We start from the raw sequence: 10021 nt of genomic DNA, 5'->3' as shown, positions 1-10021 counted from the left end.
TCTTCCTGGAGAGGACCATGTCCGAAGCCCTGGAGCAACATTAAGGTATGGTTAGTATTAGGGAGCACAACATAACTAACCTCCGTTTTGCTGATGATATTGCCGGATTGGCAGTTGACGAACAGGAACTTCGAGATCTGGTCAATCATCTGAACAAAGCATAAACCAGTATGGGATGGAAATCATAACAGAGAAAAACAAAGGTAATGACAATCAATCCCCAAGGTACCACCACAAACATAATCATCAAACATAGTGATCTAGAACCTGTCCCCAAATTGAAATATCTTTGAGCTGTCCTATCAGAAAAGGGGTCAGAACCAAAATCATGGCTAGAATAGCACAAACAACAGCTGCACTTGGCACACTTAAACCCATCTGGAGGGACAAGAACATAGCAGGGAGATAAAAATCAGACTGGTTCCGTCTTCCTCTAGGCTTGCGAGACATGGACTCTTACTGAAAAACAGGAAAACAAAATCCAGGCCATGGAGACGCGATGATACAGGAAACTTCTAGGCATCAGCTACTTAGCCTATGTGACAAACGAAACGGTGCGCGACACTATCAGAGGCCACATTGGACCCTACAAAGAACTGTTGTAAACTATGCGCAGACAGAAACTTCAGTAGTATGGTCACATCACAAAATCATCAGGACTGGCCAAGATAATTCTCCAGGGCACAGTCCAAGGGGGCAGAAGATGAGGAAGACCGAAAAAGAACTGGGCCGACAATATTAGGGAATGGACTGGTGCCAACGTTGCCAGGACCTGAAAACAGTCCAGAAACCGTCAGTATTGGAGAAGTTGTCCAGAGTTGCGTCCTCATTGGTGCCTCGACAACCCAGGCAGTTAAGGGATCCATGAACCGTCAACGGGAACAGAACTCCTTACCGAGAAAAGTAATTGTGTTCCTCTGTAACGCATTACTCCCAACACTGATAGCATATCTGCATGGATAATGGGCAAAATTGTGAACAAACATGTCGCCATGGAAAACTTTTAGCGACAGAGTTGGTGTTTACAGAAGTCTAGAACACGACACAAAAACCACCTAATGCCAACACGCTTTTTTGTGGTCTTGGTTCATTTGGTCAGTTTGCATTTTCAATGACAAGACACGCAAATTGACGTGACGTAACCAGGGTGTGTTGCTATTAGCAAGTCCTTCTCGTAGTTCAGAGGTCCCTAGTTCAATTCCAACATTCCTTAGGCACTCTGGTTTCCTCCCACATTCCAAAAACATGTCTGGCACGGGCCCAGAATCTACAGTGACAGTCGTTAGAGTAAGCAGTTCTGAAAATGAACGAATGTGATTTTGGTGTGATGTTACAAGGACATCTAAATGATACACATGTCTACACTGTGGATTTACGCTCATTATTAGTATTAATGTTGTTATTATTATCGTTTAATGCCGCCCTTGGGCCAGGCACTGAAAATATTGTCAATGAACCGATCCCTGGTACGGAAAATGTTGCCGACCGCTGTTCTACGGCCAGGGTTGGGTAGGGTTACTTTAACTGGATTACTTTCAATTACTTTTTGATTACTCCAATACTCATCTCATCTCATCTCTATAGCTGCACCGCTTAACCTCAGTAGGGTCGCGGGGGTGCTGGGGCCCATCCCAGCAATCATCGGGCAGTGGGCAGGGGACACCCTGAACTGGTTGCCAGCCAATCGCAGGGCACACAGGGACAGACAACTCGCTCGCTCATTCACACCTAGGGACAATTTGGACCGGCCAATCCACCTGAAATGCATGTATTTGGAATGTGGGAGGAAACCGGAGTGCCCAGAGGAAACCCACGCAAGCACGGGGAGAACATACAAACTCCGCACAGGAAGTCCGGTTGCGGGATTTGAACCCACACAGGAGGTTCCCAAGACCTTAGAACTGTGCAGCACACACGCTAAACACTGCGCCGCCGTGCTGCTACTCCAATACTAAATATGCTAATAAAAGACAAAAGAAACTAAATATGAATAAAATGATGACTCACAACACGTGGTAAGCTTTCTCTCCTGGCTTTGATCTCTTGGATCTCCGGCAACACTAACATAAAATGCGACAGAAACAAAATGAAAATAAATCCAAACAGCTTGACAACATCATGTTTGCCGTTCCGTGTATTCCGTTACTTCCCAAGCCTGCACAAAATTGAGTCATTTTATTCATATTTAGTTTCTTTTGTCTTTTACTAGCATATTTGGTATTGGAGTAATCCAAAAGTAATTGAAAGTAATCCAGTTAAAGTAACCCTACCCAACCCTGTCTACGGCACTCCAAATTGGTACATTTGCCGATTGTGGACATTTCAGTGTCAACAGGTCCAGAGCCTTCTCTGCAGCCTGTGGGCATTAGAGGACAGACAACAGGACAAGCCCTTCATGAGGAAAAAAACCATGACATCCCTGATTCCTGTTCATCTCCCGGAGGAGCCCCCAAATTGATGTTAACGCGTGTTGATGCACTGAGCACGTTAGACTTTCTGAGCTCCACTTGAGATTCCTTTGACAAGGTTTCATTGCGTTTTTGCAGCAAAAGAGATAAAAATCTTCCCTGAAAAGCACATAGCGACGAGCGCATATGTTGATTTTCAAGCCACCGCTTCAACTTCCCATCATGCCTTGGGTCAAAGTGGAGTCACGCTACTTGCGCTTCCTTTTTGCAAAGTAGCTCTGTGTGCTTTAACCACTCTTAACACAGTGACTACATATTTCATACCCACTCCCCTGGAAGCTAGGGACGGGCGATACTTGGAGTTTTGTTATCGTTCTGATACAAGTGAATACGGAGTAGAATCGATCGGTACCGATCCGATACCGACACTTTTTGCTCCGAGATGTTATGAGAGTTGAATGATTGCGAGCCCTGCCCCCAGCCTCTTTCGTTATTTTTTTCTACTTTTGTTTTTCTTTTCAATCATGTTTCAGCAAACATGAAAACGTAAGAACCATCAGAGACTTATCCCCAGGATAACTTTGAATGCTTCTATTATCAATCATTTCAATAATTATCATTTATTACATCATTAAATGTAAATGATTTGTGTTTTATATAGCGCTTTTCAAGTCAATGAAGACCTCTCAAAGTGCTTTACAATGTGCTTCACACTTACCGATTCACACACACACAAACACACTCACACACCAATAGGGAGTCAGCCATTCAAGGCAACAAATGCTTACCCAGGGCATTGGGGATTCAGTGTCTTGCCCAAGGACACTTCGACATAACACAGAAGAGCCGGGAATCGAATCTGCGACCTTTTTATCCCAAGACGAACGCTTTACCTCCTGATTATAACAATCATAACAATTTGTTTTTCCATTTAAAAATAATCACATATATATATATATATATGTATATATACATACATATATATATATATATATATATATATATATATATATATATATATATATATATATATATATATATATATATATATATATATATATATATATATATATATACATACATACATATATATATATATGGGCAGCACGGCGGCGCAGTGGTTAGCGCGTGTACGGCACAGTTCATGTCATGGGAACCTCCTGCGTGGGTTCAAATCCAGCTCCAGACTTCCTGTGCGGAGTTTGTATGTTCTCCACGTGCTTGCGTGGGTTTCCTCCGGGCACTCCGGTTTCCTCCCACATTCCAAAAACATGCATTTCAGGTGAATTGGCCGGTCCAAATTGTCCCTAGGTGTGAATGCGCGAGTGAGTTGTCTGTCCCCATGTGCCCTGCGATTGGCTGGCAACCAGTTCAGGGTGTCCCCTGCCCACTGCCCAGAGATGGCTGGGATGGGCTCCAGCCCCCCCGCGACCCTAATGAGGATAAGCGGTACGGCTAATGAGATGAGATGAGATATATATATATATATATATATATATATATATATATATATGTGTATATATATTTTACAGTCTCTGAGGGTCTTTTCCCATCCTTCTCTTTATTCTCTGTCACGTTTGCCCATTGCCCCAATTGGCCCCACCCGTTTGGCACCAGCTGCGGCTCGTTGACTGATTGGCTTCCCTCCCATTTAAGCTCAGTGCTCTCGCTCACCCTTTGTCAGTCCGTCAACGAACCTCTGCACCCGTGAGCTGTGTGTTTTGACTCTGTCCGGTATCCTGCTTGTGTATCCTCTCCGACATCGATCCTGTCTATCGTGCCCTATTTGATATCTGACTCCAGTCTCCAGTGTTTGGTATCGATCCCGTCTGTCTCGTCCTTTCTGATACCTTGATACAATCTCCAGTATCGGGTATCGTTCCCGTCTATCTCGTCCTGTTTGATACCTTGCTACAAACTCCAGGATCGGGTATCGTCCCCCGTTTATCTCGTCCTGTTTGATATCGAACTCCAGTATCGACTGCATCTGTCCGGTATCTGCTCGTGTAACTGGTATCGATCTCGTCCGCCTCTGGATTTCTGTTGTTCCACGCCAGACTTCTGCCTTTCTTCTTCTGCCCAGCGATTGCCGAATCACTGGCGTTTGTGTTAACGTGCATGACTGTCCCATTCCCGTAAAATAAAGCTCTTGTGAGAAACGTTACACATCTGGGTCCTCTTCCTGTTCTGGTTCTGACATTCTCTAACAACAATACGTGACTTGGATATTAAAATGTTAAACATATTTATCTCACTCGTTTGTTAAATATATATTTATATCAATTAGATTTCAATGTAAATAATCAAAAAGTCTCTCACTGTAGGTTTTATTCACTATGTTCTTTGAGAAGATTGTGGAATAATCCTAAAGTCAATCAATATGATAGGCCCCCTCCTCGGCAAATATGAGAAGAGTCCCTTCTTGTGAGACCCTGAAAAAATAGTTTAATATTATTATAAACACGGCACAAAGATTTTTGGCACTAAAAATGCTTTATTTTTTATTAAATAATTATAAAGCAAAATTTAACAGTACCAAAATGAATATAAATATGTCTATGGTTGTTTCAGAACATAATTTAAAAGAAAAACAATGTACATACGATTGGGTAGGGTTACTTTAACTTGATTACTTTCAATTACTTTTGGATTACTCCAATACCAAATATGCTAATAAAAGACAAAAGAAACTAAATATGAATAAAATTACCAAATTTTGTGCAGGCTTGGGGAGTGACGGAACACATGGAACGGCAAAAACGATGTTGTCAAGCTGTTTGGAATTATTTTCATTTTGTTTCTGTCGCATTTTATGTTAGTTTTGCCGGAGATCAAAGAGATCAAAGCCAGGAGAGAAAGCTTACCACGTGTTGTGAGTCATCATTTTATTCATATTAAGTTTATTTGATCTTTTATTAGCATATTTGGTATTGGAGTAATCCAAAAGTAATTGAAAGTAATCCAGTTAAAGTAATCCTACCCAACCCTGCATACAATACAAGTACTTTATAAATTCAAAAGACAGCTAAAACATTAGCCATTGCACAATATTTTTAGAATAAAGTCTGTAGTGCGAATAAAGTGTCGCTTGGCTCTTGTTCCCAGCCTCCAAGGAAAAAGGCCTTTTGGCTCTGTTGCCAAAGTGACTACTGATAAACAGTTAACATGTTTACTTATTCGGTTGCAGTTCATTGATCTCTGTAGAGCAGCAGTCACAAACTTTTTTTAATTTGAGAGATACTCTTTTGTTACTGATTCGTACGGAGGGCTACGAGTTTTATATGGATTCTTAAAACAACAGGTCACTATGTTATTACTATGTTATTACCAGGTTGTAATCATTAGAGGTTAAAATAGGATCAGTCATCCACTAAACATCATGACAGTTAAAAATCAATTTTCTAGAAAATTACAATGATCCATGATATGTTTTCAGAACCATTCTGCGGGCTACTCATTAATCCTAGGAGGATAGCTGGTGCTGAGACCCCTTCTGTCGAGTGAGCTTTTATTCTAGGTGTTAATGTAAATTTTTAGTGTTGCCAAAGTAGTAGACCAGTTTAAAAGTTCACATTGTACTACACTTCCTGTCTGCTCTTGTGATTTTTAGCTTCTGTTAGAGCAGAGTGGATTGATTTGGTTGCACATTCAATCTTCTTTGCCTGCCAGGCGGGTTGCAGCAGGTCAGCCAATGGCCAGGTAGGGGAATGGGTGTGCCTGTAAGTCTCTTACTCATACATGTACTAAGCGAACAGCAGTATGTGCTGAGTGGAAGAGAGAGAGGGGTTTCGCTATCTGCGCAGTGAAGCAGCGTTTTGAGGGAATTGGTGGAGGAGCGAAGTCTTCATCCCAGGACAATAGTATCGATCCTATTTGAGGACTTATGTTAAATATTGATAATATGAATATTTGGATTGATGACTAGAGGCAAAACATAAACCGCACTGGATTAGACTGTAAGGGAAATTATGGTTTGATTATAGCTCTAAAGTGGCTTTGTATGATTTTATCCTTAAAATTGCCTGAACGAAGCCAAAGATCATATCCAGGTGCTGACACAGACCAGAAACGGACACAGGACCCAATAGCGCTTGTTTTTTCAATTTTTATTGATAAAGAGGGAGAGTAGGGCTTGCTTCCACGATCTGATGGCTGACGGACAAAAGGAGCGAGCGGTGCGCAAGTGGCACTTCCGTGTCTGGAGAGGAGGATCGGAGACAGGTGGGAATAGCAAGTCGTTGGCGGGGACTGGGGATCAAAGGCGGTGTCGGGTTCGCAAGCGAGGTCAGTAGCAGGAGGCAGGCAGGTAACGGGGCAAAACAGATCAGGTAAAAGGCAGGCAGAACGGGGCGTAGTCAGGTCCGGAAACAGGTTGGCAACAAAGATCAGGCAGAAAAAAGCAGGGCAGGAACGGAGTCAGACGAAGAGGCTTACTGAGCTGAAGGCAAAAGTTCGCATAGCGATCTGACGGCTTCCAAGAGGAAGGGGGTTTAAAAAGAGAGTGTCCACCAATCAGCTGTCCGGGCTATTGGCACCAATGAAGCCGCCGCAGCTGCGCTCAATCGGCAATCATGGCAGGTGCTATTTGTATTCCCGCAACAATTGTATCCTCTTGGGGCCTGCTAACTATTAATCAGGATGGCCTTCGCTTAAGTGCGGGGAAGAGCTCCCTACATTTCTTCTCACACGCCATCTAGCGACCAGCATATTTCACTTCATTTAAACATGTGTTTTTTGTCTAGACCAATCAAATTACTTTCTTGTATTCATGTGACCTCGCTTAAGCCAATCAGATGTGTTGTTCTATGCCTGTGTTTTCCAATAAATGAGTCTCTAGCCATAGGGGGAGCTGGATTTCTTCCCAAGCCGAACTTGGAAGCACGCGCCTCCGATGGAAGGGCTATCAAGAACCTAATTTCCCACTCAGAGTGTGTTCTTTTCTTCATCCTAGTAAAATCTCAAGTTTTAATTTTCACATAGACAACCTTATGTAATTGTGTGAGTCTTTTCTGACCCAATGGCCACTCTTCCCTTCACATCTTCTCACCTGGTTACAAACATGATACACTGAGTGGCGGAAAACGTATTGTGCATTGGGAGTGGCAGCCCGCTGCCTCCTCCGCCCCATCTCCGGGGCCTTTGGTGTCATGACCTGAAAGCAGAGCTGGACTTGGATGATTGCCAGAGGCAAAATTGGGGATTGCAGCGAATCCACCCATAACCCTGCAACTAAATAAATGAGTACCATCATTTTAAGACTATAAACCGCAACTTTTGTCAATCCTGCGGGTTATGCAGAGATGCGGCGCATTAATGAAAAATGACATTAATCTGTTACTGTCACTTCATTTAAAAAGTAATTGTGTTAACCCCAGATTACTGTCACTCAAAAGTAGCGCTTTTCTCTGAAAGTATTTATCAAGTCACGAATTAAAGCATATACTCACATTGAAGCTGACCCCCTAAAACCGCTTTTAAACATCAACATAATAAAATAAATAGAACAACATGTGTACACCAACCTGTAGAAGCGATGAAACCTCGCTGTTTATCAGCTGGTACAACTTTAAGAGCTTGCAAACTGACAGTTGAGACACTCCATATCCATGTTGTCTTGTATATAAGTGATTGTCAGGCATTTTGAAAGTGAACTCGTGCAACCATTATGGAGTGTTTCTGTACTCATCAATCCAGAACATTCTGTTTTATTTGTGTTATTTTTATAAACACCTCAACGGAACTAGTCCTCCAGTCCGAATTTTTACCCGTCTCATTTCACGACCATGATGTTTGTTTTTGTCTCTTTATTATCCGTATCACTGCTCAATAGTTTATAAAATAAAATTTTGGGGTGATTTTTCTTTAAATTTGTAAATTCTAATCGTATCATTTCTCTTAATTGATAAAAAGTTCTAAAGTTCATTTATTTCAGTTCAGGGTTACGGGTGTCCCCTGTCCACTGCCCGAAGATAGCTGGGATGGGCTCCAGCACCCCCGCGACTCGACTGAGGATGTAATGTAATTGGTAAGACAAATACATTTACATTTCTTCCACACACTGACTGGCCTAGGTCATATTTTATACATCATTACAGTTCATTTGCATTCCTATTTCCCCCTTAAACAGAAAAATTAAGATTAAAAAATAAATTTCAGTCTACCATCCATAGATTAAAGTTGAACAGTTGCAGAAAATATCCTCCAACTTATAATGCAAAATATATTTTCGTTGTTACTCTGATGCTAGCCTAACTATTCCTATTCTAATTAATGTTTTTGTATCCAAATCCAGCTTTAAACTTCTCCACAAAAGTATATCTCACCTGCCTGGTGTGTTCCTCGTTCTTCATGATGCTCTTTGCGCTTTAAACAGACCCCTGAGACTATCACAGTGCAGGTTTTATTTATAGAGACTTGATTACACACAGGTGGAATCCATTTATCATCGTTAGTCATTTAGATCAACATTGAATCATTCAGAGATCCTCACTGAACCTCCGGACAGTTTGCTGCACTGAAAGTAAAGGGGCTGAATCATTTTTGCACACTCACTTTTAGATTTTATATTTGTTAAAAAAAAGTTTAAAATGTCCAATAAAGTGTGTTCTACTCCATGATTGTGTCCCACTTATTGTTGGTTCTTCACAAGAAATCACAGTTTTATATCTTGATGTTTAAAGTCTGAAAGTTCAAGGGGGCCAAATAGTTTCGCAAGCCACTGTATAGGCATGTCAAGTCAAGTCATGTTTATTTGTGACACCCTTAATCACAAGGAGTCTCAAGGGGCTGCACAGACCACAGACTATTGCAAACGACAGACTATTATTACACTATCCCCTGATCTAAAACCTACATGAGGGCTAGGACAAACTCAAATGTTTTTAATCATTCAAAATGCAAATGAGATTTGGAAACAACTATGACTATCTTTCTAATCCAGCATTTTGAATTATTTTAAAATGTATAAATACACTAAAATATGCAAGACGAAATACACTATGAATGAACAAAGCAAGAAGACGCACTCTGGCTTCGCAGTGGACATTGTAGAATTATTTGCATGCTTATGTAATGATGACTGATTAATTTCATCTGTGCCCGCTTGTTTGGCGCCAGCCGCTGCTGGCTTCCTGATTGGTTCCCCGTCCTACTTAAGCTCCGTCCTTTCACTCGCCTGTTGTCAGTCTGTCAGCGAACCTCTGTTTCTACGAGGCAAACATTTTGACTCTGGCTCTCGTTGGTCCCGCTTTTTCACCTGTTTTCCATCCGTCCGTTCCTGATTTCCCCGTTTGTCTCCGGCTACGACCCGTTTTTTGACCCTGACCATGTTTTGATCTCCCGTCCCGGTTATCGACTCATTTTTTGACCCCGACCATATTTTGCTCTCCTGTCCCAGCTATCGACATGTTTTTCCGTCTACTACACTATGATCACCCGCTCCGGAAGATCCACTTTCGCTTTTCGGAACACGTTCCGATTCTGTGCCTTTCCTCTATATCTCAATAAACTTGTGGTAAACGTTACACATCTGGGTCCTAATTCCGTTCTGGTCGTGACAGCTTATTCAATGCCCAAATAGTGAGCTGCAGTTCAGCCTTATTTGGTTTTATCCT

This window comes from Urocampus carinirostris, chromosome 18 (genome assembly GCF_059441175.1).
Source record: "Urocampus carinirostris isolate Australia breed hairy pipefish chromosome 18, RoL_Ucar_1.0, whole genome shotgun sequence".
Taxonomy (NCBI): domain Eukaryota; kingdom Metazoa; phylum Chordata; class Actinopteri; order Syngnathiformes; family Syngnathidae; genus Urocampus; species Urocampus carinirostris.
Note: the sequence above shows the minus strand (reverse complement) of the source record.